The sequence below is a fragment of the Protopterus annectens genome, chromosome 14.part0, assembly GCF_019279795.1.
Source record: "Protopterus annectens isolate FY-2018-M chromosome 14.part0, PAN1.0, whole genome shotgun sequence".
NCBI lineage: Eukaryota > Metazoa > Chordata > Ceratodontiformes > Protopteridae > Protopterus > Protopterus annectens.
The window spans coordinates 744,093,562-744,121,208 of NC_056748.1; positions in this window are offsets into that span (position 1 = coordinate 744,093,562).

Here is a 27,647-nt window from a genome sequence, read left to right on the forward strand (position 1 = left end):
TTTGAGAGTAATTACTTGCTCGAAAAACATTACCGAAATTAACAATAGCAACTAATCAAAATAACAAAACAAAATAAAATTTAATTTTTCAAACTTCCCTTAACATCTGGTGATCTTCAACACACGTTTTGCAGCGGGGCAAGCCCCCTTGCATCCCCCATGTGGGGAGCTGTGCTCCCCACATCCCCTGCTACTTGTATATTACAACTCAGAGATTGCACTAGAGTGAGGAAAAGGGCAAAGTTCCCAATCCCCACTGTAGTGCAATCTCCAATCAATATGTCGATCTCACAACAGGGAATGCACACTAGCATTCGCTGCTGTGAGTTCACCATTTTCAAATCACTGTGATGAAACTTTGCTAAACTGACTTTTGACAATCAAAGTTCATATAATGGCATTCGAAATTTTGATAGTAAGCCATTTATTATATTTTTATGAATGAGAACATTTACAGCTCTCTGGAAAAGGTACTGTAAGTAATTGATCTGGGTTCTGAACATTACTGCACATTTCTTTTCATTTTTGCTCTTTTTTGCCACTCTGCCTGCCAGTCATCAATTCTTCCTCTGTCAGTCTTAAGCTCTTTCATTCCTTTACCACTAGGTAATTCCCAGTGTGATGTTGAGTACTGATGTAATAAGTCATCATTTGTGCACCCTGGAAGTGGTTTATGCCCTCACCAACTTCACAGCAGTGAAGCAGTTTCTAACTGACACCCTAATCCCTCCCTTGTAGCTAATTTGAGACCCCACATGACTATGGGAAATCCTAAATCCTGCCCATATGTGTATGTGTTGCCACTCACACACTAATGAAAGCTACTGTCAACAGCTTAGGATCGCAAAGCCCATGTCTCTGATGTTTGCCATTTTCACTGCCATGCAAGGCTTTGCTTGCATAATGGAGATCAGCCAATTGAAGCCACTCCCTTCCTTCCTCCATCCATAATGGGCGAGCCAATATCTGTTACTCACTCCCACCCCCCTGCAATGCTGTACCAGCAACTAAATAGCTATACAGACTCAAGCAGTCTGGGTCATAATCAGGGTTTTATCTCTCTATGCCACAAACCCTGTTTCTACATAATTTTAATGCATTTTGCAACATTTATTTACTTATTGTACTCTGTTAATCAGGTAAATCCAAGTAGTGAGATAATCCTGGTTCAAGGAGGAATGAGCTACAAAGTAGACGAGTGTGGTACAAATAGGCAAGAAAAAGTACTTGTAAAATATTGGGCAGCAGATTTGTGGTAATAAGTAAACTTTCTGATGTGACCTGCAATAATGTGTTTTCTTTGAATTAGTCAAGTATGTTGGCAAGCAGTTGTTTTGTGAAATTCAATATGGTCGAGTTCATAGGTGAATACTAGGCTGACTGCCCTGAAGGGTCATGTTAAGCTTAGCTAATAACCCAAGGTCAAAATCAAACCCCATACCTTGTATCTATGAGGTGAAGATGTTAACTAATATGCCAAACCTACCTTCCCTTGGTTCAAGGTTATGGGTTGCTGCCGATAAATATTAAATATTCCCTTTTTCTGAAGTCACAGCAACCTTGGAGATGATTTTTTTATTAAGTGAAGGTGGGGGGTTCTCTCACAAAAAGTGCTTATTAAGAAGTTTACTTGTTTTGCTCAAAATCAGTTTTCAGCCTACCCCCCCCAAAAAAAAAACATTTGTTAGAGGTTGGTTAGCTGAAACAGCTCACACCACAATTATATGAGCAATAAATAAGTGAATGGCATCTTACATTAACTCCTTAATATTGGGCAACGAGTTATAATAGTGCCAGATAGCACTGAATAGCATTTACATGGATAACAGTTACACACACACACACACACACACACACACACACACACACACACACACACACACACACACACACACACACAGCACTGAATAACATTTACATAGATAACAGTTATACACACACACACACACACACACACACACACACACACACACACACACACACACACACACACACACACACACACACACAGCACTGAATAGCATTTACATAGATAACAGTTACACACACACACACACACACACACACACACACAGCACTGAATAGCATTTACATAGATAACAGTTACACACACACACACACACAGCACTGAATAACATTTACATAGATAACAGTTATACACACACACACACACACACACACACACACACACACACACACACACACACACACACACTGAATATGTATGTAGAAATATGTAATAATTCTCACCAAGCAGAAGAGTGCAAATGACCAAAAATGTAGTAAATGTTTTCCTATGTTGTAGCTTTTGTTTTTAAGAACAGAAAAATGCATGCCTGTATTAGTAAGAACAGTCTTGATTAATGAGTTGCTGGATGTAACAAAAGCCACAACAGAGCTGCGAGGAGATAACTGTCCCCAGCTCTACGGCAGAGGAATGATTTCACTTCCTTGTTATTTGTGCAAAATGAAAAATAAAAAACACTTAAACATTACAGTATTAAGCAACAGTAATAAACAGTCCAGAACTTTAAATGTTAATTCCTCTTCTATGAAGGTACCACAGAAACAAACTCAAGCAGGTTTAGTCACCTAAACAACTCAGCTTTAATTCTTGATAATCGCCTTCATCCACCAACCGGACTTCATCCGATCAATTTTTCAATAGAAAACTATGAAAAACCCAGCCAGATAACATTTGCCTTTTGTTGAGAGAAAGAGGAAGTCCAGAACAGGGGTTCTGGGAGAGAGAATTGACCATGCTGAAGAAACACCTTGAAGAAAAACATGGAAATTGTTCCTGGCAGGGGAATCCCAAAAAAGAGCTGTGAACAGAGATTGTTTCCTGGCAATATACATCTCAGTCAAAGGTATTTGCTGTACAGTTTGTTAAACCACAAGACTTTTTGTTTGGAAGAAGCTGCATTGGTTTCACTTGTATATGATATGGTGCACTATTTTTTATAAAGATTGGAGGTTTCAGCTACTTTAATTTTCTACTCTCTCTATATATACATAGATATATGGAGAGAGTCGGAGAGAGTAAACACAAGTGAAACTACCTTTGAATCTAGCACATTGGACTTGGGGGTGTTGGACTCATAATGTCCATTAATTGAGTCATCATATTTCTCAAAAACTCCCACATTATGGGCATGCATATATGAGCCAGTACACACCAAATTATCATGCTGTGACTCATAAGCTTATTTAATCTCGAGTCCCTCAGTTACTTTTGCTGTTTGCATATTTCAGTTATTTATTTCTGTATGTTGTTTTGCTTCCTTCCCTGTCAACAATTAGCTCCCCTATAGATCACGAGTCTATTAGTTCTTGGTGCAGAGGACCATATCTGTACCAAGCAGAAATCAACCAGAAAGCTCATTCATCCAGGCAACAGTGGTGGAATGTGTACCCTTGTTATCTAGGCAACCATGGAGAAGTTTATACTCCTATTATCTAGGCAACCATGGAGAAGTTTATACTCCCATTATCTAGGCAACCATGGAAAAGTTTATACTCCCATTATCTAGGCAACCATGGAGAAGTTTATACTCCCATTATCTAGGCAGCCATGGAGGAGTTTATACTCCCATTATCTAGGTAGCCATGGAGAAGTTTATACTCCCATTATCTAGGCAGCCATGGAGGAGTTTATACTCCCATTATCTAGGCAACCATGGAGAAGTTTATACTCCCATTATCTAGGCAGCCATGGAGAAGTTTATACTCCCATTATCTAGGCAACCATGGAGAAGTTCATACTCCCATTATCTAGGCAGCCATGGATGAGTTTGTATTCTTGCTTTTGTTCCTTCCTTTACCCTTTCATTGAGAGGAAAGAGTCTTCAATCCAATGACCTGATAACCCTGCTTATCCCCCCTCCCAACTAGGGCCATTTGGGTTTCTGCATGGTACTTCCCTCTACTCTGAAGTCTGCTTCATACTGAACAGTGGCAGTGAGGGTATTTTCTGTGAAGTCCTTACCCCACCCACTGATGGTTGATGTGAGAACTAATATCACTATGAGGGCTGCCATCATCAGCTTGGAAGAACCAGTCCCATATCCTTGGTTCTCTGTCTGTATAAACCTCCACTTACATGTTGCAAGCAGCTAACTGTAAAATCACTCCCTCCCTTATGATGGATGATCCAGTTTTAAGCCATGAATTCTTACCCTCCCCTGCTTAGCTCCTCCAGCACCCAAGTCATTATTCATACTCTACAGGAAAAATAAATGAAAAATGGGGAAAAGAAAGCTGTGCAGCCATGTAAACTAATGTTTTAAATCATGGTAAGCACTTTTCTCTGTTCAAAAGACTTTTCCAGATTGTGATACAACACAGAAAAAATATACTTAAATAGTCACATGATTGATCCCAATTAATGTTGCAATTTCCTTTGTCTTAAAAAAATAACATATTCTTGGTGCACTGCTGATATTTAATTTCATGTGCCAAAAGTACTCTTTCCAATCTAACACATCCTTTTAATTGAGATTGTTGGATTTCATGTATAGTCAGTGACAGAAAATTTACAACCTTTAAAATATTCACATAAAACTGATTGTCTGAAGACAGCATTATTGTCATTCTTACAGACAATGGTATATGTATGTTTATACATTCTCTGAATCTCCTTCCTTTAAGTCCTTCCACTTTAAATACACTGCACGTCTCACAGCAAGCAATGTAAATGAAGCTATTCGACTTACAATAAAAATATATATATATTGGTGTCTTCACTCTAAGTGCCTCTTTGCACTGATTTAAATGCTTACAATGGTTACATGGGCCACACTTAAACTTTCCACTAAATGTGGGTTCAGTATTAAGACCCAAATCTTCTCTGGAAAATGTCTTTCAAATTTTTCCTTCTTTTATGTATAAAAATAGGTTTAGAACCACTTGCTGTACATAACTGGAAAACCTTTTAGGATCTTCCAGTTGCACTTCACAATATTGTTAAAAGCTTGCTCATCAATTGAGCATGTTAGTATTATTGCAACTGAGAAAGTCTTCGCTAACCTGTTACATTCAGCTGGCCCTATCTGTCTGAGTTGGTGGTAGCACAGGTGAATGTAACAGATCCCATAGCACCTATTGAAGGGAGTAGGGGTCCTTTATTTATATACAGAAATAACTATTATTTACAAAATATTTACATAGTTACAAATGCACAAATATATAAATATAGAAATCTGTTTACACATATTCATAATTTCCTTCAAAATCATACTAAATCTCTGTCCTTATTAGACCCCAACTCCTTTTTACATAACCACCATCTGACTTTATTTAATATTGTTGCTAAAATCAATTTACCATTAAATATGATTTCATTCATTCTTTTATTCCATATAACCTATATAACATAAAATGTATTTAGTCTTTTAACATATTCTTTACTTCTATTCTTATAATATCCATATTTAATCATATCCATGTTTATTTTATCCACTTCTTTTATATCTTCGAAATAATCTTCTTTACATAGTTTTCCCCATAGATTTTTACTTTTTGACATTTCAGAAACACAGGTTTTGTAGTTCTTTCTTCATGACAATGCAAACATATTCTATCAATTTTCTTTTTTATATATCATGTTTTCTTTTGCTGGCGATTTATCTATTACCAGTCCCCATTAAAACAAAAATCGACATTCTACTTTCTGATTACACCATTTCTTCTTATTTTATATATTTTTTTCATCTGTTAGATTTCCAAGATGTTTACATTATCATTACATTCTTATACCCTACTTGTCTTGATTTTTCTATATCATCATTTTTTTTATTTTCCATAAAAATATTTTTGCTTGGTTCACATTGTTTCTTTATTTATATACTATTTTCTCTTTTTTACTATACCCCCAAATTTATTATACTTATATTTATACAATTTTGCTACTAATCTCTCATCTTTATTTAGCCACTGTAACACTCTGTACAAATATGACAAAGCAGAATATACCACTGGGTTAATTAACCCTAAACCTCCTTCCTCTTTATTTACATACACAACTCCTCTTTTTACTGGGTTTAATCTGAACCCCATATAAATGAAAAAAATCTGCAGTAATTCTTGTTCAGATACTGTTGCCAGCATAAATATTCTTGCTAAGTGTGGTGCTGTTTTAGCCGTTAGTATTGAATTTAGCAAAACAGACTTTTTTGAATGATAATTTACATGTTCTCCAGAAAAGACAGGTTTGTTTTATTTCTTCTGTTGTTTTTTCCTATTGAGTTATACTTGCATCTGTTTTCCCAAATGGTATACATAACAAAAAAAAATAATTGTAAAATATATACTCCCATCTTTACTAAATCACCTAAACCTTTACTTTTCTCTTTATTTAAGGCCATCTGTATCACCTCTAGACACTTGCTTGTGCAAATTATTACTTCTTTTATCTAAATTTTGTTTTTTGCAATTATTTTTATAATGTCATCTGCATATGTTAACAGAGCTGGAGTTGTTTAGCCTTCAAGTTTTATATACCCCTTCTCCTTCATTTTGTAATTTGTTTCACATACTATCAAGTTCAAAACTAATGCAAAGAGTATACAACTCATTGGACATCCCTGTCTTACACTACTCTTCATATGTACCTCTTGGCTTGACTAGCCATTTACAAGTATTTTTACTTTATTATTATTATATGCTGACATACTTAATTGACTAACATTCTTACTTATATTATATTATTTCATTATTAAATATAAGTTTTTGTGTCCAGTTGCATTAAGTGCCTTATTAAGGTCTCCTATCGTGATTTTTGCCTATTCTTTTTTATTCATAATATCATCCACAGTTTCTCCAACTATCATTAATAATTCTTGACAACCCTTCACCTCTATACTATATATACTATATTCCATAACATTTTCCATTTTAGTTTCAAATCTCTTTTGTATTATATTCATAAAGCTCTTATAATCATTATTATTCAGTACTATCAGTCACCAGTTTTTTAACTGTCTTATATCTTCCTTCTTCCATATGAATTTAATTCCACTACATAATTCTTTATACATAAAACCTTCAATTAACCATTCATTCAAAATCTTTATTTTTTTGCCAGTCCTTTAAATTTTTATACATTTCATACCCTATTCCAATTGGTCTTGCAGCTGAATCTATATTTTCTTGTCATAATACTTTATTTAGCTCATTTAAAGAAATCTCCTTTTTCAACTCTTTAGTCTCTTTTTTTCTGTTAACGTTTTTACTTTCCATGTTTTTTCACTACCTTCTTTTTTGTTTACACATTTCTTGTACATTTTGCATTACACTATTCATAATTTTTCCAAGTTATTTCTTTCTCCTTTTACATTTTTTTTATTTCACTAATTATATTACCATCTTCATTTACTAATCTGTTTAAGTAACTCAATACTACTTCTGTTTTTCGTTGTAAAAAATATCTTTGCTTATATAACAATTATTGTATTTTTCCTGATTTCTTTCATATAAATATTTTTTCTTTGTCAAAGTACTTTCTGTCATTATGTTCTAAATCTTCCAATGGATTGTTATATGTTCTTTTACATTTTTCTTTCTCTACTATTCTCAGATCATATTGCCACTGTAAACATATTTTTTATATTTTTCCTTAAATATCATCCATCATTCAGACCGATTTTTATAAAATGTACTCATAGTAATATGATCTTTCCATAACTGTATTACTAATCTGTTTCCTTCTTCATTCCATACTTTCTCATTTATCCTTTTTATTCCTTTGCCCATATTTATATATTGCTTGTTTCCCTTTATCTCTAGCCATATTGCAAAATGATCAGATAATCCTCTTTCAACTACCTTCCCTTCTGCTACAACTAAACCTTCAGATATTGTAAAATAATCTATTTATTTATTATTTGTTGACTGGGAAAGTCAGACTAGGACAGAGGCTATTTTCAGTGGATGGCTGGGGAGAAACACTCGTGAACACAGGGAGAACATACAGACTCTGCACATAAGGCACCCCAGCCGAGAGTCAAACCAGAGAACCTCTTGCTGTGAGGTGACAACATTCACTGCTGCATCACTTTGCAACCAGTTCTATTCTATTTTAGTTCTATACATGCCCCTTTTTTAGGTCCATACATTTTCTGTCACATTTTTAACTTACCACATCTTATAAATTCTAACATTTTTCTTATATCATTACCTTTCTTTTTACGCTTGCCTCTTAAATCACAATTAAAGTCTCCTGTTATTATTATATTCATATTTATCACTACATTGTCTAAAATCTGAAGAAATAACATTTCCCTTTCTTTACAATTAGCATAAGCATATGCTATTATAATTCTGTATGCTTTTTCCTTTCCATTTTAAATCTAGAATGGTTAATTTCCCATTTTTGCTAAAGTTATATCTAATATCTTTACTGTTTTTCTACAGAATACAGCTATACTAGAACATCTCTTATATCCCAAATTCTAGATTATCTTTCCTCCCTATAATTTCTCTGTAATCTTTCAGTTGTTACAAAATCTTGTCTTCTAATATAATTACATCTACATCAAATGTATTACACCACTCCAAAATTCCTATTCTTATTACTATATTTTTAGTGCCATTTACATTTACAAAAAAAAAAACCTCTAAAATTTTCATTTTCCCTTTTCCTCAGATTCATGGTTTCATAAGTTCATAGCTAATTACTAGGCTAGCTTTTTAATAGGCAATTCTGAGCCTAGCCAATTTCCCTTGCAAAGGTGAGAATCAAACATTGTACCTTGTGTCTCAGAGTCAAACACCTTAACCATTATACCAACCCCCAATGATTAGCTGTATATATTATTTTTCATCCATGTACTTCCTTTTTTCTTTTGTACTTATCCTTTTGAATTTTCTTTTTTTCTGTCTTTTACCCTTTTATTGATAAAATTAATTTTATCTGTTACTAACTCCCAACTACAAAGAGGCCATTCACAAGTGGAGTCCCTCAGTGATCAGTCCTTGGGCCGCTCCTTTTTGGCATTTACTTCTCAGAAGTCAAGGCCAATGTCAGTGGTCTCTGGCTGACTAAATTTGCAAATGATTGCAAATTAGGAGCTGCCATTGAATCTCACACTGACACAAATGTTCTCCAGGAGGGGCTGGCGCAGACAAACAACTGGTGTCAGAGTCACGGACTAAAACTAAATGCCAAGAAATGCATAATAGTATCCTCTGGGAAGTCATCCATCCCTGGTAACTATCATATTGACAACACACCCCTTAGAGTTGATCCAGTAGTCAGGGATTTAGGGACACACAAAGATAGTAATCTAGCCTTTGTCTACAGTGGTGAGGAAATCATTCTATGTTGTGCAACTTATAAACAAAAGTATGGCATCTAAGTCCAAGGAAGTCATTGTTCCACTGTATTTGGCATTCATCAGACCTATCATTGAGTACAATGCCCCCTTTGGTATGTACCTAACCAGGCATATCCAACAACTGGAACATCCACAGAGGTTCCTCACTAAAAGAATATAGGACATAAGTAATATGTCCTATGCAGACTGCCTCAAGGACCTATCCCTGTATTCTGTCTCCTGCAGGCTTTTGAGGGGAGATCTATGTCTGGCATACAGGGCATTGTCAGATCCCACTCTGATGGGCCTCCTGCATATCCACAAAACAAACAGTACCAGAATTAACCATTCTAAAGACGTAAACCTTGTCTGAGATATAAATAGGATCTGCTGGAGAGATAGGAATGGATCCCAGAGACTACCCCGTCTATGGAACATGCTCCCCATCCACATGAAGCAGAGTTCCTCCCTAATCCAATTCAAGTGCAACTTGGACAATTGAATGGGAAACCGGCAATTAATCCCTGGTTTGGCACCTATGTCTCTGATGCAGACAGGTAACCTGTAAATGGTTTATCACCCAGGCCCATGCTTACACTTATCAAGGGTATCAGAACTCGTCAGAGATTTGGGATGCATGGCTAGGCTTAAAAAAGACCTTGTGGTTGTTAGCCTAGTAAACACCTATGAAGGTATTATGTCTTCTTCATCAGTTATATCAGAACCTTCTTCTGTGTCCTCTTTATATTTTTTTCCTAATCTAATTTTTCTTCTGTTGCTATTACTTCTAAAATTTATTCTCTTTGCCCATTTTATTCTTTCTTTTTTCCTTACTCTTGTTTTCATTTTTGCATTCCATCCATAAATGTCCAATTTTGTTACATTTATAACATTTGAATTCACACTGCTTTTGCATCATGTCCCATTTCTCCATAAATATAACATTTTCTTTTGTCACAGTTACACATCAAATTTTCTTCTTTTCCCCAATATCTTATATTACCCCTATCCCCCTCCGCATTTATCATGCTTGGTATATGTATGTTTTTTTTCCTTTCAGTTTATAATCCCAGCCACCAGCCCATAAACCTTTTTTGTGATCAACTTTTGCAATGTAAAGTACTTCTTTACATAACATTTTCAAACATCCTTTAAAAGTCTATCTTTCTATCTCTGCTAGAAATTGTACATGTATTTTCTTTTTTGTTTCCCTGCTAAATGCTTTTATCACATAAAGATTGCATGGATGACAGTCTTTTTTCATATTCTCCAAGAAAATTTTCCATAAAAATAAAACAGTCTCAAATATTATATCACAAAATGTCTCTTTGTTAATAAGAATAAATGCTCTTAGCTCACATGCTTTTACACCCAAAGGAGCTATTAAATTGTCTCACACTTCATACCTGTCTATTTCTTTGTCTTTACTTTAATCCTTACCAAATAGTTCCATTTTTCTTTGAATCCTTACCAAGTACTTCTGTTTTTCATTTTCTTCTGCCTTTTCTATTGTTCCACTTTCGCCTTATTTTACATTCTCTGCATTTGTTTTCTTTTCCATCTCACCACTATTCTTCAGGATTGTCTCTGCATCCTCCATTTGTATTTTATCTATAATGATCCTCAGGAAACATCTTCATTTTCTGGCTCATTCTGCACCACCATTTCTTTAAGTAAATCATGCCACAACCTTCCCAACTGGAGGGATGTAATTATACAGCCATCATTTGCTGACTCATCTCCATCAGATTTCTTTGAAACATCTCCTCAGAATCCTGCACACATTCCCTGGTTTTGATATTTGTTTTCTCTTCCATTTCTTTCTCATCTCCATCATCTACTTCCCTCTCCATCTGCCTCCCTGTTTCTCTGGGCTACCTCTGCACCTGGAATGGAAACAGGAAGTACTCCTGCAAAATGGGTCCTACTCGCAACAGTGATGAGTAGGGGAAGCTCCGTAATGCCCTGGTCATATTTCCTATAGTGGTATAAATACCACCTTGGGTCTCTCCTGAAAAGAGGGTGCTAGCCTAGTGGGACTAACATGGTCAACAAAGGATAAATAAAATAAAACAAAAATAGCAATATCGAGTAACATCTGAGGGAATCCACCATTTTAATCTCCTTCATTTGCCTGATAACTGTGGCAGGATAACCATTACCACAAAATTTCCTGGTCACGTTAAAACATTCTTCAGACAAAAAATGTATGGTAAACAATTAACTTTATCATATTGATGTTTTAAAAGATTTTATTTCTTGTAAACCACGTGCATGCTATCGTATCTTAGATAATAATTAGTTTGAACAGGCTTTTTAAAATCTTAGTTTTGATATGTTCCTCTTCCTTGCATAATTCTAAATCATAAGAAATTCATCATAGTCTGATCACAATTAAAACTACATTTTAAAAAGCTGGAAGTTTGATTCAAATATAACACAAAAACATTCACATTCATTATGTTATTATGCCATAAAAGAAAAATGCCAGTTAAAAAAAATTTAATTTTCCCATGTGTCCTACATTTTCAGGTATACAGAATTTCCTTTCCCTAGCATTGCATAAATAAAATTAATTAATAAATTAGCTGGGAGCCATGGCCTCATTGCTGCTTCTATTTTCTGCATGCAAAAATAAAACCTACATTTCACAAAATGATAAAATGATATCTGAAATTTCTATTATTAGCCTTACTTGATTTGCAAAAAACTCAGCTGTATCAGTTAATTCTTTACTGGCAAATTCAGTGCCTCAACAATTAGGTATTACTGAATACAGGGATTTAATATGTACTTTAACTAAAATGTCATATTCTAACTCATCTGTATCCTTTAATTTATGGGTAAAATGAAAGGAATTTTTAATGAAAGAATCAGTTTTTGAAAACACTTTGCTAAACATTTTTTTCTCTACATAAACACCGATTCTGTTCTGTTTTCTTAAACTATATATATATATATATATATATATCTTTGGAAGGATGAAGATTCTACTTATTCTCCATTTTTACACTAAAATGCTTAGCCAGCTTTAAGTGAATCAAATCTTCAGCTTACCATCTCTCAGTATAACAGTCTATAAGCCAGAATACGTTGGTGATATCATTCAAAGACCCTTTTTGTAAATCAAATACATTGTTCAAAATCTTAGAAATCTTAAGTTTTCATGATCAACATCCAGAAGGACAAAAGCCCTGCCTTTTTGGCCTTAATAGCCACACTATGAGTATTAAGCTACAAGTCACTCAGGACATTATGCTGATTCTTCAATAGACTGTAACACTTGGAACTGGTGTGCTTTTACTAAAGTATCTCTAATATCTTTCTCAGTTACAGCCAAAAAGGCCTCTAACTCAGGAAGCCAAAGATGTTCGTGCATTCTCAGCTGAGAAAATACATTAGCATTCAATCCACTGATATGAAGCACTACACTTGGCCATCTTAAGTTCAGCTTGTAAAAATAATCCCTACAACAGTTAACTGTATTAGCCCCATCTGCCCTAGAGGGTGGTACAAAGGGCCATTATTTAATCAGTAATTATGCCTTCAAGCTTCTCAGCCTTTTGGCCACGATCAAATGTAGTTTAGTACTTAAACTTTCATTGTTGTTACGATGTTTTTGAATAACATGATTGGAATGTGCATAGGGCTGGGCTGTTTTGAGGAGTTAAGTCACATGATTGAAATCTTCACTGCAATAGGGTAGGCTAAAAGAATGGTCCAGAAAAAAGTTGCTTGTATTTTTTACTTTTACTATGCTCATAGCTGGCCTTAGGCATAGGCCAACTAGGCGACCGCCTAGGGCGCCGCTGTAGCAGGGGTACTTTTTCAGTGTTTATTTGGTGTAAGCAGACCCGGATGGGGGCATCAGGTGGTGTGGTGGGGGGTGCCATGGAAACCTTTTGCCTAGGGCACCAGTCAACCTAAGGCCGCTCCTGACTATGCTAATATGGATGTGTATACATCTGAACCCATATAAGTAAAATTGATTTTGTTTGGATGATTCAACAATACATTTCTTAGTAGATATAATTTTTGTAAAAAAAATGTATTGACATTTTGTATCTCCGTTAACTCTTTAAATCTCAAACCTTCAGTGAAAGAAAGTGAAATCAAGCAATCAAATCTACAAGTTATTTGAGTTGTAGCAGGACAGTAGATTTCAAAAGTAATGACTTCTACCAAAAATAAATAAATAAATCTCCATTTAAAAATGCTCCATGACAAGAACCAGGAACAATGCTTCACTATTACTTTATCCAGAAGGGGATTTGCCCCCCTGCATCCCCAGTATGGGGGATACATCCTCATAAGCCCCCTTTGCAGGCTTTTACTCCTCACCTTCTGTAACTGAGGTATAAGAACCCTATGATTGCACAGCTGAGAAGAATATGAATAGTTGCATAAAAAATGCCAACTATACAAGATTTAAATTCCCCACTTCCTGATTCACCACAGAACTTACTTGCTTATGATGAATAAGGTCTTGAGGATATGCATACAATGAAATGAGGTCCAATATTTATATGCTACTGATGTTTTTTTTTCTATTTGTACTAACACTTTTTATTTTGTGTATAAAAGGTTTTAAATCTGATGGCATGGGTATTAAATACGATATCCCTGAGCACTGGAGGGACACAGAATTAGATTTTATTGGGGCGGGGTTATTGTCAGTTTTATGAACAGTTACCTGTGTTATGTTTAAATAAGGCTGACAGGTCTGTTATGGTACTGGGATGCTGCAATGGATACTGCTTGGGAAAGCTGACTTTGGCAAGCAGCTTGAGCATCTGCTGAAGCTGCCATCAGAGAGGAGGGGTTAGCTCAGCTTTGCCTGCTCCTGAATGTTTGATTAGATAGGTGGGAGTGCATATCCTCTGTGCTGGCTTCAAGAGGGCAGGGCTATTTTGAGGGGTTAAATCACATGGTGACGCATACTTATTGATGGGTCTATATTAGAATGACGAAACCTCACTTACGCGAATCCCGAAAGGCCGACACATAAAGAGTGAACCACATGAAAACCGAATGTCCTTAAGTGCGAAATTCAAAATACTGAATCACCATAGTTGTCCACACCATGTTTAGTGAGGTAAAACGTCAGTAGGAGATTCCCTTATTCGGTATAGCTCCCTAACATAAATGTGCAATAGTTACTGACCTTAGGGTTAGGGTGCGGGTTAAGGTAAGTGCATATATAGTAATACATTCATATTTATTTTGTTGGGTAGGCAGTATGTAGCGGGCGTTGGAGTTGGCCAACTATGGCAATTCAATATTTTGAATTTTGTGCTTAAGGACGTTCAGTGTTCTTGCAGTTCACTGTGTATACCTTTCCATTTCTGATAATAACATTTCCGCTATTAACTTCTCCATTATTTTTCCACAACATGAAAATAGACTTTTGTATGATTCTGGGTTTGCCCTACTCCCCTTTCCATTAAACGCAGGTTTAATAAATACATGTCTTCAGTCTTGAGGAATCATCCCATATTTATATGACCTAGTAAATAACAGATATAAAGGTACTGTAAGTTCTTGCTGAAGTGTTCTCAGGTCATTATCACTCATTCCATCTCCTCCTTGTGCTTGGTTGGTATCCAGTTTGCACAATTCTTTTTCAGTATAATATAATTTGATTTCAGTATCTGAGGTTACTTGGATGCCACTAGGACAACTTGTCATCCTCTTTGTGGAGCCAAACTGTTTTGCATAAGATGTTGTAAATACATCCATAATCTGTTGTGTCTGAGAATAACTTTTAGAATCTACACACAGTTCATCAATTTGTATGTCTTTAAGGTGTAGCGTCCACTGATCCAGTAAATTATAGACCCATCAGCCTAACTAGCCTGATCTACAAGGCCATGGATCGGATTATCATGGACCTCTTTAACAAGGACATTGGCAACCTCCAGACACTTGATCCCTCACACTTTGGTTTTGTCAAGGGGAGGTCATGCCTATTAAATTTGGTTGACTTCTTTGAGACAGTCACCAAGGCCATAGACGAGGGTAAGATGGTGCACACCACCTACCTTGACCTGGCTAAGGCCTTTGATACTATTCCACACTCAGGTATAATAGATAAACTCTCTCAACTAGGCATCAATCCATATGTTACCAGATGGGTAGCAAACTGGCTCACTGATAGAACCCACCTAGTCAAAATAGGGGAAGCCACCTCAAGTAGTAGACCCATAACAAGCGGTGTACCCCAGGGATCGGTCTTGGGTCCACTGATGTTTGGGATATACTTCTCAGAGGTGCAGGCCAAATCTAGTAGGCTTTGGCTGACCAGGTTTGCAGATGACTGCAAGCTGGGTGCTGTCATCAATTCCCCTAGTGATGTGGACATCCTCCAAGAGGGTCTCACCCAAACAAATGACTGGTGTCAGAAACATGGCCTCAAACTGAATGCCAAAAAAATGCATCATCATCCCTTTTGGAGAGAATGACGTTCCCACAAATTATCACATTGATAATAAGACACTTAGCATGCAATCAGTCATAAGGGACTTGGGAACCCAGGTTGATAGCAAACTGACTTTTGACCACCATATTGCCTCCATTGTATGGAAAGCTTTCTACATGGCCCACCTCATTAGTAAGGGTATCGCATCCAGGGACAAGGTGGTCATAACATCCCTGTATTCTTCCCTTATAAGACCGATTATTGAATACTGTGCCCCTTTTGGTATGTACCTCACAAAGCACATGCAGCAGCTGGAGAGACCACAGAGATTCCTCACCTATAGAATCCAGGGCCTCAAACACCTACCCAACACAGACAGGCTAAAGGCCCTGTTCCTCTATTCAGTCTCCTACAGACTCCTCAGAGGTGACCTCTGTCTGGCTTACAAACTAATCTCAGACCCCGCCCTGATGGGACTGCTGCATATTTGCAAGTCAAGCTCCACTCGAGTAAGCCGCATGTGACACCTCAACCTGGTCTGTGACATCAGTAGGACTTATTGGCGGGACAGATTTGTGTCCCAGAGACTCCTTCTTTTGTGGAATAGACTCCCTGTCCATGTAAAGCAGAGTACCTCATTAAACCTTTTTAAGCACAACCTGGATAACTGGATGGGGAACAGAAAATACACCCTTGGGATTCCACCCATGTCCCTGCTGGACAGTGGCATAGGGTGCTGACTTGTTGAAACATGGGCTAAAGTCTTGGCTAGGCTTGTAAGGGCATAAGTGCCAATAGCTTAGTAACTTCCTATGATCCTATAACTTCCACATCTTAAGTATCTATAAAATGGTTTCCTATTATGCTCAATATTTTTATATACATTTTCTTCAAATTTTTCTTGCTCTTGTCTCATGCTATGCTTAATTTGTTTGTCCAACTTGTTTATTTCAGTTTTCAAAGTTTTTCCATTTCTTATATTTTTTGTCTCCGACTTTAATCAAATATCTCATTCTTACAGAAGTATATCCTCCTGATGTTGTGTGCCTACATCCTGCCGTTAAACATTTTTTTGATTTTTTTGCATTCAAACAATTTCAGTTTCAAAACTTTCCATATTCCTTCTGTAGTTTTTCCACTGAACGCATCACTCCAATTAGTTTTATATAATGACTGTTTTACTTCCATATAATCTGTTATTAATCTTCTGTGCATTGGTTTAGATTTCAGTTTGGCGGAATTATGTAGCACCCAATTAACTTTTATAACCCCATGATCACTGCACATCAGTCGCGGTAAAACTTGACATGGAGTAACAGTAATTTCTTTAGGAATACAGTGTTTACTATGTTTTATTCCATGTTAGTTGTTGTTCCTGAACATATATTGTGAATAATTTCCTTACTAATGTTGTTGAATCAACATTATTCCAGTCTGTTTCTGGTAAATTTAAGTCTCTAGCCACTATTATTCTTCTTTATTGTGTTTCATGCAAGGAATGTATGAATTCCTCTGGGTCATCAGCACTCTACCTTGGTGGTCTATACACTCCAACAACTGCTATATGTTCTTGGGTTATGTTTATTGTCATAGTTAAACAATCTATAGTATTGGTGTACAACTGAACATGTAATAATCACAGGTCTCATAACTATTTTTAATGACTATCATAATATCTTCACCTGATTTTTTGTTAGAATGTCTGTTACAGTAAAACATTTGTACCCTGATGGAACTGGTTTCCAGTCATTGTTCTTTAACCGTGTTTTGTAAACAGTAACAATATCAGGCTTGTGGAAATGTAGCAAATTTTCCAATAAAAAACTTTATTATTAATGCTATTAGTATTAACAACCATCAAAGATGCATCAAACAAATTTTCCAATAAAAAACTTTATTATTAATGCTACTAGTATTAACAACCATCAAAGATGCATCAAATGTTGCTATCTGTGAGCTGTTAAATTTTTGACCTGGCAAACATCCCGCCCTGTGTTTGTCAAATATTGCAAAATATCTGCTGCAAAAATTCTCTTCCCTGATCTTGACAAGTACATACCATCCTCCCTGAACATGTGTGTCCAAAATTAAGCTTGGATGCTCTACACAGTTCCAGTTTTTAAAACAGGACATTTTTTCACGTAGGTATTTATCCCCAAATTCTTTTCATTCACAGTGACATGACTCTCCTTTCTGTATGTGATTTGTGAAAAATATGTCCTAACACCTGTACAGGCTATGCTATCTAATGGGGCTTTAAGTTCCCTACTAACAGAGAGTCCTTGTGGATGAGATCATTCGTACCAACATGAATAAAAACAGATCTATACTTCCTTACATTAAGGTGTTCTAAGGCCTGCCTCACATCCTCTGATGTTCTTCATCTCACATTGCTGCAGTCCTTACACTTGGGTAGTCCGCTGTCCTCGGTCGGCCCGAATATCAAAGTATAAGGCTGACGTCGGTCAAGGCGCATTTGACTGACATCAGGACGTCAGGGTACAAATGCGCATGACCGACGTCATATCCTCAGTCTTTTTTGCCGCATGGTCCGATGCAGAAGCAGCGTTGCAAGTGCCGGTTGGCGTTCTGAAATTGTTCGATTTCGGAGTTTCGGACCGAGTCAAAGTTGGCTAAGTACCCCGTTGGGGAATATTTTAGTTTTTTCTTGCCTCAGTGGTTTACCGGATGTCAGAAAAAGTGAATAATTGTATTCCTTGTGGGAAACAGATACCGCATAGAGACTACCATACTTTGTGTATTCCTTGTTTAGGGCCTGAGCACGACGTTGTTGGGTGTCGCTCTTGTGCTAGATTCAATAAGCGCACTATAAAGAGAAGATTAGATTGTGCCAGGTTAGTCTTCGGAAGCGGTGCAATTATAAAATGCCGCCGGATGCTCCGGCCCGCTTCTTCAAGAAGCGCAAGGACAAAGCAGTTAAGCCTAGGCTAGAAGAACCGTCCGTGCCGGACGCCGGTTCTTTAGAGGTGTCGGTGGAGCGGTGGTTCCACCGGAGGTTTCTTTGGGATCCCAGGGAGAGACTTTGTTATTGCAGGATGTGGCCTCTCAGGAGGCAGGTCAGGCTGATGGGGCTTCTCAGGTTACTATACTCCCCTCCCTGCCTAGGGTGGTTAGGCCCTCTTCTTCTGTTTCCAAGGCTTCTCCCAGAGGCAGGCCAGGTTTAGCTTCAGTTGGTGTCACCCCTAGTTCTTCAGGAACTGTGCCCAAGAAGCATATGCTTAAAATGGCAGAAGATTTGATTACTTTGATTAGGGGTTCTTTGCCCCCTCCTGATAAGAGACCTAGGGTGGAGCCTGAGCTAGGGAGTTTTGAGCAGGCCTCGGATGTTTCAGAGTCTTCGGCTGAAGACTTGCAGGAGTACTCTCCTTATTCTGATTCTGATGTGGATGATTCTACTCCTTCTGCTTCTCCTCCTGAGGATTTTTCTTTTTCAGAGACTCTTCATTCCATGAGGGAGCATTTTAAGTGGGAAGGTCAGGACTTCTCTGATTCCAGGAAAAGGCTTAGGGAATTTTTGTTTTACCCCAGCATAGGCCTTTGGCTATACCTCCTGTTTTGGATGTAGTGGAAGATGTTTTTACAGAGGCTTCTCTTAATCCTGATTCTTTGCCTCCTGCTCCTGTTAAACCGGATAGGTATTACAGGGTGCCTGAAGCTCATAAGTATCTTTTAAGAGTCCTAGGGCAGACCCAGAAACTGTTAGCCAGGGGCCTAAAGGTGTTAAGGCTTCTGTTGTCAAGAATCCGGTTCCTGCAGATAAAGAGGCCAGGGCCTTGGATAGATGGGGAAAGAAAGTTTATACTTCTTCCACTCTAGCTATGAGGGCTTTGAATTGCCAGTTTCACATGTTGAAATACCAAAACTATCTCCTTTCACAATTGAAGTCTAAGGTTGATGCTCTGGCGGAAGGTATTGATTGTAAAGAGTTGCAAGATTTAGTACATGTTTCTGAACAGGTGGGTAAGCATTCTTTGCAATGTGGTTTTGATGCTGTACAGGCCTCGTCTAGGGTGGCTGCCACTGGGTCAGTTCTTCGCAGGCACGCCTGGCTGAGGGATCAAAATTTATCTGACCATGTTAAAACAAGGATTTTAGATGCTCCTTTACAATCTGATGTGTTGTTTGGTTCTCCTGTTGAGGCAGTTTTAAAGAAAATGGAAGACAAGGCTAAGTCTATGCAGACTGTTAAAGATTTTTTGCAGGTTCAACCTCCAAAGTTTAGTAGAAATTGGCCTACTAAGGGGTGGACGTATCCTTCTTATGATTCCCAGTCTAGGGGTAGATCTAGACGTGGTAGGGGCAGAGCTCTTTCAGGCCTAGAACAGGGAGTTCTCCTGCACAGTCTTCAGGTGAGGGCAGGGGTCAGTCCTTTCGTAAACAGACCCAATGACCTACCTTTTCAGCTGCCAGAGCCTTCTCGTCTGGCAGCACCTTTGGGAGGAAGGTTGGCACTTTTCAAAGAAAATTGGAGTTTAATTACCCAAGACAGATGGGTATTGGATATCATACACCACGGTTACAGGTTTTATTTCCATACCTTGCCTCCTTTCAAAGGCATGCCAGACGTTCCTCCTCAACAAAGAATAGAGGCTCACAAGCAAATTTCTCTGTTACTCCAAATAGGGGCCATACAGCCGGTCCCTATGCCAGAAGTGGGCCTAGGATTTTATTCTCGCCTGTTCCTAGTACCAAAGAAGGGGAACACGTGGAGACCAATTTTGGATTTATCTATCCTCAACACTTATCTGGACATTCCCAAGTTCAAAATGTTGACGTTACAGCAGCTTTTACCTCTGCTGGGCAAAGATCATTGGATGGTAACTTTGGATCTCAAGGAGGCTTACCTTCATGTTCCTATCAGACTAAGTTGCAGGAAGTATCTGCGTTTTCGAGCTGGGACTTCTCACTATCAGTTCTCTGCATTGCCCTTTGGCTTATCTACTGCGCCCAGAGTGTTCACGAAAGTTCTGGCTCCAGTGATAGCTTTCTTCAGGCTAAAAGGAATTCAGATCTATCCTTATTTGGACGATTGCCTGATTCTGGCTCAAGGAAGGGACGAGCTTCTTCATCATTTGGAATATGTGATAGCAGTGCTAAGATGCCTGGGGTATTCTGTGAACGAAATAAAGTCCAGTCTAGTACCCTCTCAGGACATGTGCTTTCTGGGTGTAAGACTGAATACAGCATCCCAGATGGCCTTTTTGACCCCGGACAAACAAGAGAATCTTTCCCTTTACTTCCATCAACGATCTCATCAGTCCGGGCTGACTGCAAGGACAGTCCTTCAAGCCTTAGGGTTCATGGCATCTTGTATTCTGGTGCTTCCCAATGCCAAACTGCATATGAGGAAGCTACAATGGTATCTCAAAAATGTATGGACACAGCACTGCCAGGATCTGGACACTGTCATTCAAATAATACCTTGCATTCAAAAGGAATTTTTGTGGTGGGCTCAGGAATGTCACCTAAACAAGGGACTCTCTGTGACCCGGCCAGAGGCGAGTCAGATTTTAACGACAGATGCCTCAGACAAAGCTTGGGAGCTCATCTAAATGGAAAGTGGATACAAGACAAGTGGCCTGCCAGACTACAACATCTACATATCAACTTGAAGGAGATGTTAGCAGTCCAGTTTGCATTAATAGCTTTCAAGGATTTACTTCTTCCAGGGCAGGTGTTGATTCTAACAGACAACACAACTGTCATGTGGTACATCAACAAGCAAGGGGGAACACATTCTTATCCTCTATGCAGGCAAGCAATGATTTTGTGGGAGACTGCTCTCAGTTTACAGCTCAATCTTCAGGCAAGGTTTCTGCCGGGAGCACAGAACTCCTTAGCAGATGTGTTGAGCAGACGAATTATGGATCCCCACGAGTGGAAATTGGATCCTCATGTATTTCAGAAATTGACAGTGTCACGGGGAACTCCAGACATAGATCTGTTCGCTTCTCCACTAAACCACCAGCTGCCAAAGTTTTGCACAAAAAGGTTTCATCCCACAGCTTGGAAAGTGGATGCTCTTTCCTTCAGTTGGAGCAATCTTCATGTGTATGCCTTTCCGCCTCTGCCTCTCCTCCCAAAGGTACTACTAAAGGCCAGACAAGACAAGCCAAGGATGATTTTGATAGCTCCAGATTGGCCTCGACAGCATTGGTACCCATTACTGAGAAACCTGGTACGGAAGCCTCCATGGCCTTTGCCTTCGATTCCACACCTATTGTCTCAGGAGGACAGTCATTTGCTCAATGTCAAGCTTCACTCTCTGCACCTAACAGCCTGGCATATTCTGTTTTGAACCATAGTGGGCCTCCACTTCCACAGCAAGTTTTGAATGTTATTTTGGAAGCTAGAAGGCCTAGTACAAGGAAAGTGTACGCAGATAAATGGAAGAGATTTTTATTTTGGAGTGCAGCAAAGGATTTTGATGTTTCTGAGCCTAATTTAAGTGTGGCTCTTCAATATCTTACTGAGTTACTGGACAAAGGTTTGTCCTTCTCTTCTATTAAGGTTCATGCTGCAGCAATTTCGGCTCACTATGATTGTGACCCACCATTGTTTTCTCATCCCTTGTTCAAGCAATTTCTTAGAGGGGCAAAGAATATAAGACCCCCACGAAGTGCTCCTACTCCTGCTTGGGATCTCAATTTTGTGTTGGAGAAACTCACTCTACAACCTTTTGAGCTTGCAGCTACTACTGAATTAAAGTTTTTATCATGGAAGACTGCTTTTTTGTTGGCTATTACCTCTGCAGGAAGGGTTTCTGAGTTGCAGGCCCTTATGGCGGTTGAGCCTTTCTTAATTTTCCATAAGGATAGGGTATCTTTACGTACTAATCCTTCCTTTATGCCTAAAGTGGTTTCTAGTGTGGCTTTAAACCAAACTATTCATTTGCCTACTTTTTATGCAAATCCCCAAAATAAAGGGGAAAAGATTTTGCACACTTTAGATGTACACAGGCAGTTGCGATATTATTTGGACAGAACTAAAGGGTTCAGGCAGTCTCAGCAGTTATTTGTTTCTTTTGCTTTGAGTTCTCAGGGCAAGCCTGTGTCAAAACAAACTATTTCTAAGTGGATTGGGTTTTGCATTGCTTTCTGTTATTCCCATCATGGCAAGGAGATTCCAGCTGGGATTAGGCCTCATTCCACTAGGGCTACTGCCACTGACAGCTTTTTTGAGGGGGGTGGCAACTAAGGATATTTTGGAGGCAGCTACTTGGAGTTCAGTGCATACTTTCTCTAGGCATTATCACCTACCACTTTACTCTAAATCCAGGGCTGGTTTTGCCACTGCTGTTTTGCAGGGCATTTTGGCAGCTCCTGCTTCCTTCTAGTTTGGCCATCCTCCCTTACCTCTGCTTTGGGATTCTACCCAAGTGTAAGGACTGCAGCAATGTGAGATGAAGAACATAGTACAGTTTTGTACCTACCATAAATGTAGATGTTCGAAGATCCACATTGCTGCAGTCCAATTTACCCTCCCTCCTTCCCCTCTGTAGTTAGAGGCGGTTGTGTGGGTTGGGTTGTCAATATGAGGTATATTGTATATATTGTATATATTGTACATATTTTTAGTGCTAGGATGGTTGGTTGTTTGTTTGCTGTCTTTTGGTTTTGACCTTTATTTTTAGGGTCTTCTGACATCTGGGGCAAGAAAAGACTGAGGATATGACGTCGGTCATGCGCATTTGTACCCTGACGTCCTGATGTCAGTCAAATGCGCCTTGACCGACGTCAGCCTTATACTTTGATATTCGGGCTGACCGAGGACAGCGGACTACCCAAGTGTAAGGACTGCAGCAATGTGGATCTTCGAACATCTACATTTATGGTAGGTACAAAACTGTACTTTTTTGGTCCTGGCAGGCATTACACTATTCAATGTTCATTATCTTCTCTGCAAATATAAGTATCTGGTCCTCTAATAATTGAATCTCCAGTTACAAGAATATCTTTCCTGACCAGATCTTAAGAATCTTCAACTTCTAATTCAGTAATACCTGCTGTATCAGTTGTTACAAAGGAATTATCATCACCATTAGTCTTATTAAAACCACTGTTTTCATTGCTTATTACATTTGCAAGCATGTAATTCTCATCCAGCTGGCTTTGTACATTTACAGCTTGAGCCATATTGTCAACTTCTGAAGTCTTTTGCCTTTTTTTTTTCTTACAGTAATGTTCTTCAATCCTTCCATGTTCAGTTTTGACTTTTTCCTTTTCACCTGTCCCTTGCCTCTTTTTTCTGCCATGTGTTTTGGAAAAATGAAGACTTTTTCTGTAGACTGAAGGTTTTTTTTTCAAACATCTTTATTAAATTTAAACATATGACAAAGGCAATCTTACATTTATATAAATGAAAAACATACAAAATGATATCACTTCATTTGCAGACACCTTTGAAACAACTGTAGTTGTAAGCATTATACATCACTTATAAACCATCCAGTCATTGTCAGTTAAGCATTATGTAGCTCATTCAAATCCTGCCTCTTAAACTTTGTTCCTGCTCTGCATATATTGTTCCCAAAATTCCCATTTTTTCCTATGTAGTTTGCTCATTCCCTTTTCTAAAGATCCCAATTCCAGTTGTTTTATCTCTGTCACTATATTCACTACTTCTAGTAAAGTTGGTCTAGACTTTGATTTCCATGTTCTAGTAATTGCTTTTTTGGCAGCCACCATAATTAGATTCAGCAAGGCTTTACTATGTCTAGGCAATTCCGATTCTGTAGCATAACTCAAAAAAATCATCTCCCCAGTCAGTCCAGTCTGCTCACCCAGCATCTCCGACAGAGTGGTCTGCATGGAATCATCACACTTCCAAAAAATATGTTCCCAGCTACCTCTTTCTTGCCCATCACACCTCCGACACTTGCTATCCACCTGAGGAAAATTTCTTTGGAGTCTGCTTGGGGTATAAAAATACCCATGTAAACACTTTCAGGCAAAGATCTTAAATCTTCTAGACTTTGTTGTATATTTGGGAGATATACATATACCCCCCCATTACCTCTTTGTGAATTGCTTATCTAGTCTCTCTTCCCAATCCTTTCGAAGCTCCCTGATTGATTCTTATAATCATCATGCAATATTTTTATGCTTTACTAATTATTCCTTTTTTTAACGGCAGCTTCTGTTCTAGATTCTACTAAAAACTCTACCAGTGCTGGTGTTTCATTTAGGGACCCCCTATTATTTTCTCTTTGCCTACACTCTGATATCAATCCTTGATAGGAAGGCAATCTCTAACCTGCAGTCCAAATAAATTCTTGGCCTGTTCCCATTCTATTACATTTCCCTTTCTAGTTATTTGCTCCCAATACCTTGGTTCCTTTGCCAGTTTTCTCCAATAAATTCCAGCCCCTCTTGCTTATTATCTGTATCCCTGACCACAGTCAACTCTTTCGGGAAAATCTCTTTTCTCCATTCTCGTGCTGGTTTGGTTCTCAGAATACTCCCTGCTTTATGAATATAACACTCTGTATGATTTTGGTTGTTCTCCTTAAGATTCTGCATCCAAAATCCCAATCTCTCCTTATTTCTTGATCTTCTTCCCTGTGTCAGCATCATTCCTTTCCACTTTGAATTAAAGTTTTCTGCTTGTGTTATGTATAAGAGCCTTAACTGTGCTGCTCTAAAAAAAACACCCTCAAATTAGGTAATCCTTGTCGAGCTTGTTCTATTGGAAGAATCAGCTTATCCCATTTGACCCTTGCTGTTTTCCCTTCCCAGATAAAATCCTTCAAGTCTTTTTTAATTGCTGTCCACAACTTCTCCTCCAGTTGATAAAAGTATGCCTGACCTGTGTATAAGACTAAAGGGACTAAAAACATTTTAATGGCTTGTATCTTAGTATCCATATCCATATACCAAAACTTCAAGTTTCTCAATTTTTGTATTATCTGCTGTTTAGTCTCTTTGCACATATCCTTAGCTGCCACCAGAGTAATTTCTAATCCATACTTCTAAATACTTCATTCTATCATGTCCCCATATATATATATGGATATTGTTGGACCAATTTGTGTGTGGTTACATAATTTACCGCTATTGCTTTTGTTTTAGCTTCATTAAGTTTGTATCCCGAGAAGATCTGAAACTGTCTTAAAATGTTCCACAACATTGTAATCTCCCTTTCTGGTTTTGTCATGTATAAAATAATATCATCTGCAAATAGAGTCAGCTTTTCCTGACTACCATATCATTTATATCCTTGGAATTCTGAGTCCCTTATTTTCTTTACCAGTGGTTCTAAATATAATGCAAACAACAAAGGGGAAAGTGGACAACCCTGCCTGGTTTCTCTACTCAAGCAGAAATTATCAAAGAGGACCCCATCCATGTTAATTCATGCCTCCGATCGCTCGTATATTCTTCTAATCAGCCTTATAATTGTATCAGGGAAAGCAAATACTTCCATTGCCCTGCTCATGAAGTCCCAGTCTACTCTGTCAAATGCTTTCTCTGCATCAAAACCCACCTATAAAAGCAGTACTTTCTTACATTCTGCTTCCCTCTGGATCATCAGTGTTCTGTTAATATTGTCAAATGTTTGCCTCCCCTCCACAAAACCACACTGATCCATATCTATCAATTCTGGTATCTCTTTTGCCATTCTTTTAGCCATTATAGACATAAACACTTTATAATCATGGTTTAGTATTGCAATGGGCCTGTATGAAGCTGGATCTGATGGATCTTTACCCTCTTTAGGTATTACAGTTACTACCATTTTCTTCCTGGATGTTGGTACTTCTCCTCCTCTTAAAATACTGTTAAACAAAACCCTCTAGATCTTTATCAGTATTTCCCTCCTAACTTCCAAACTTCCACAGAAATACCATCTATTCCTGGGGACTTTCCTGTAGATTGGTTAGACATAGCCATTTTTATCTCATCCCTTCCTATCCTGTTAGTAATTAAGCCTCATATCTACCTCTAACTTTGGCATATTTAATTCTTCCATAAACATTTCCATTTGCACCTTTTCTTGATTTCCATATTTCTCTGCTTTATACAAATTTTCATAAAAATTTTCAAAATGTTTCTAATACTTCTACAGGGTCTATTGTTATCTTCCTTGTTATAGGCTCCCTAAGCTTGGTGACTGCCCTTTCTACTTTCTGTTACCTAAGTTGTTGTGCTAGAAGTTTTTGTGCTCTAGAATTATTATCAAAAAACAGTTGCTTAACAGCAGTCTTTCTAAACTCATGCAAATTTTTGAAGTAATCCCTTATTTTCTGTTTAGCATTCTACAGTTGCCCCTTTTCTTGTTCTGTGAGATTCCCCCTATTTTGCAATACCTTAACATTTGTCAGTCCCGCTAAATAACTCTTGTTACTGTTTAACCATATCTCCCTTTCTTTTATTTCCAACCTAGTTTTAAACACCACTTCAATTGTATCCTACTCCATAGCTATGTTTTCAGAAGATAAATCTATCTTCTCTAGTAGCTCCTGAATTAGTTTCACAACCCATTCCTTAAATTTCTCTCTTTCTAACCAGTAGGTGGGGAAATGCCAGTGTCTCATTTTTATTTCATTACCTTGCATTTTTATTTTAGTTATTATTGGTGCATGATCTGAAATAGTTATTGGGTGAGTTTCAAGACCTTCAATTAAATGCACATGTTCCTGTGAGATATAAAATCTATCTAGCCTAGCCCAGTTTTTGTATCAAGTTGAGTAATATGTAAATTCACTCCGAACTCCTAGTACTGAATTCACATCTTCCATGTCAAACATTTTCACAAATTTCTTCGAAAATCTGCCCTCCCTTGTTATATTTCCCTTCTAGACCCCCAGACACATCTTCACTGTTGCAAACCAAATTCCAATATCCACCTTTAAGTAATATTCCTTGCTGAAAGCTGATTATTTCTCCCATAGT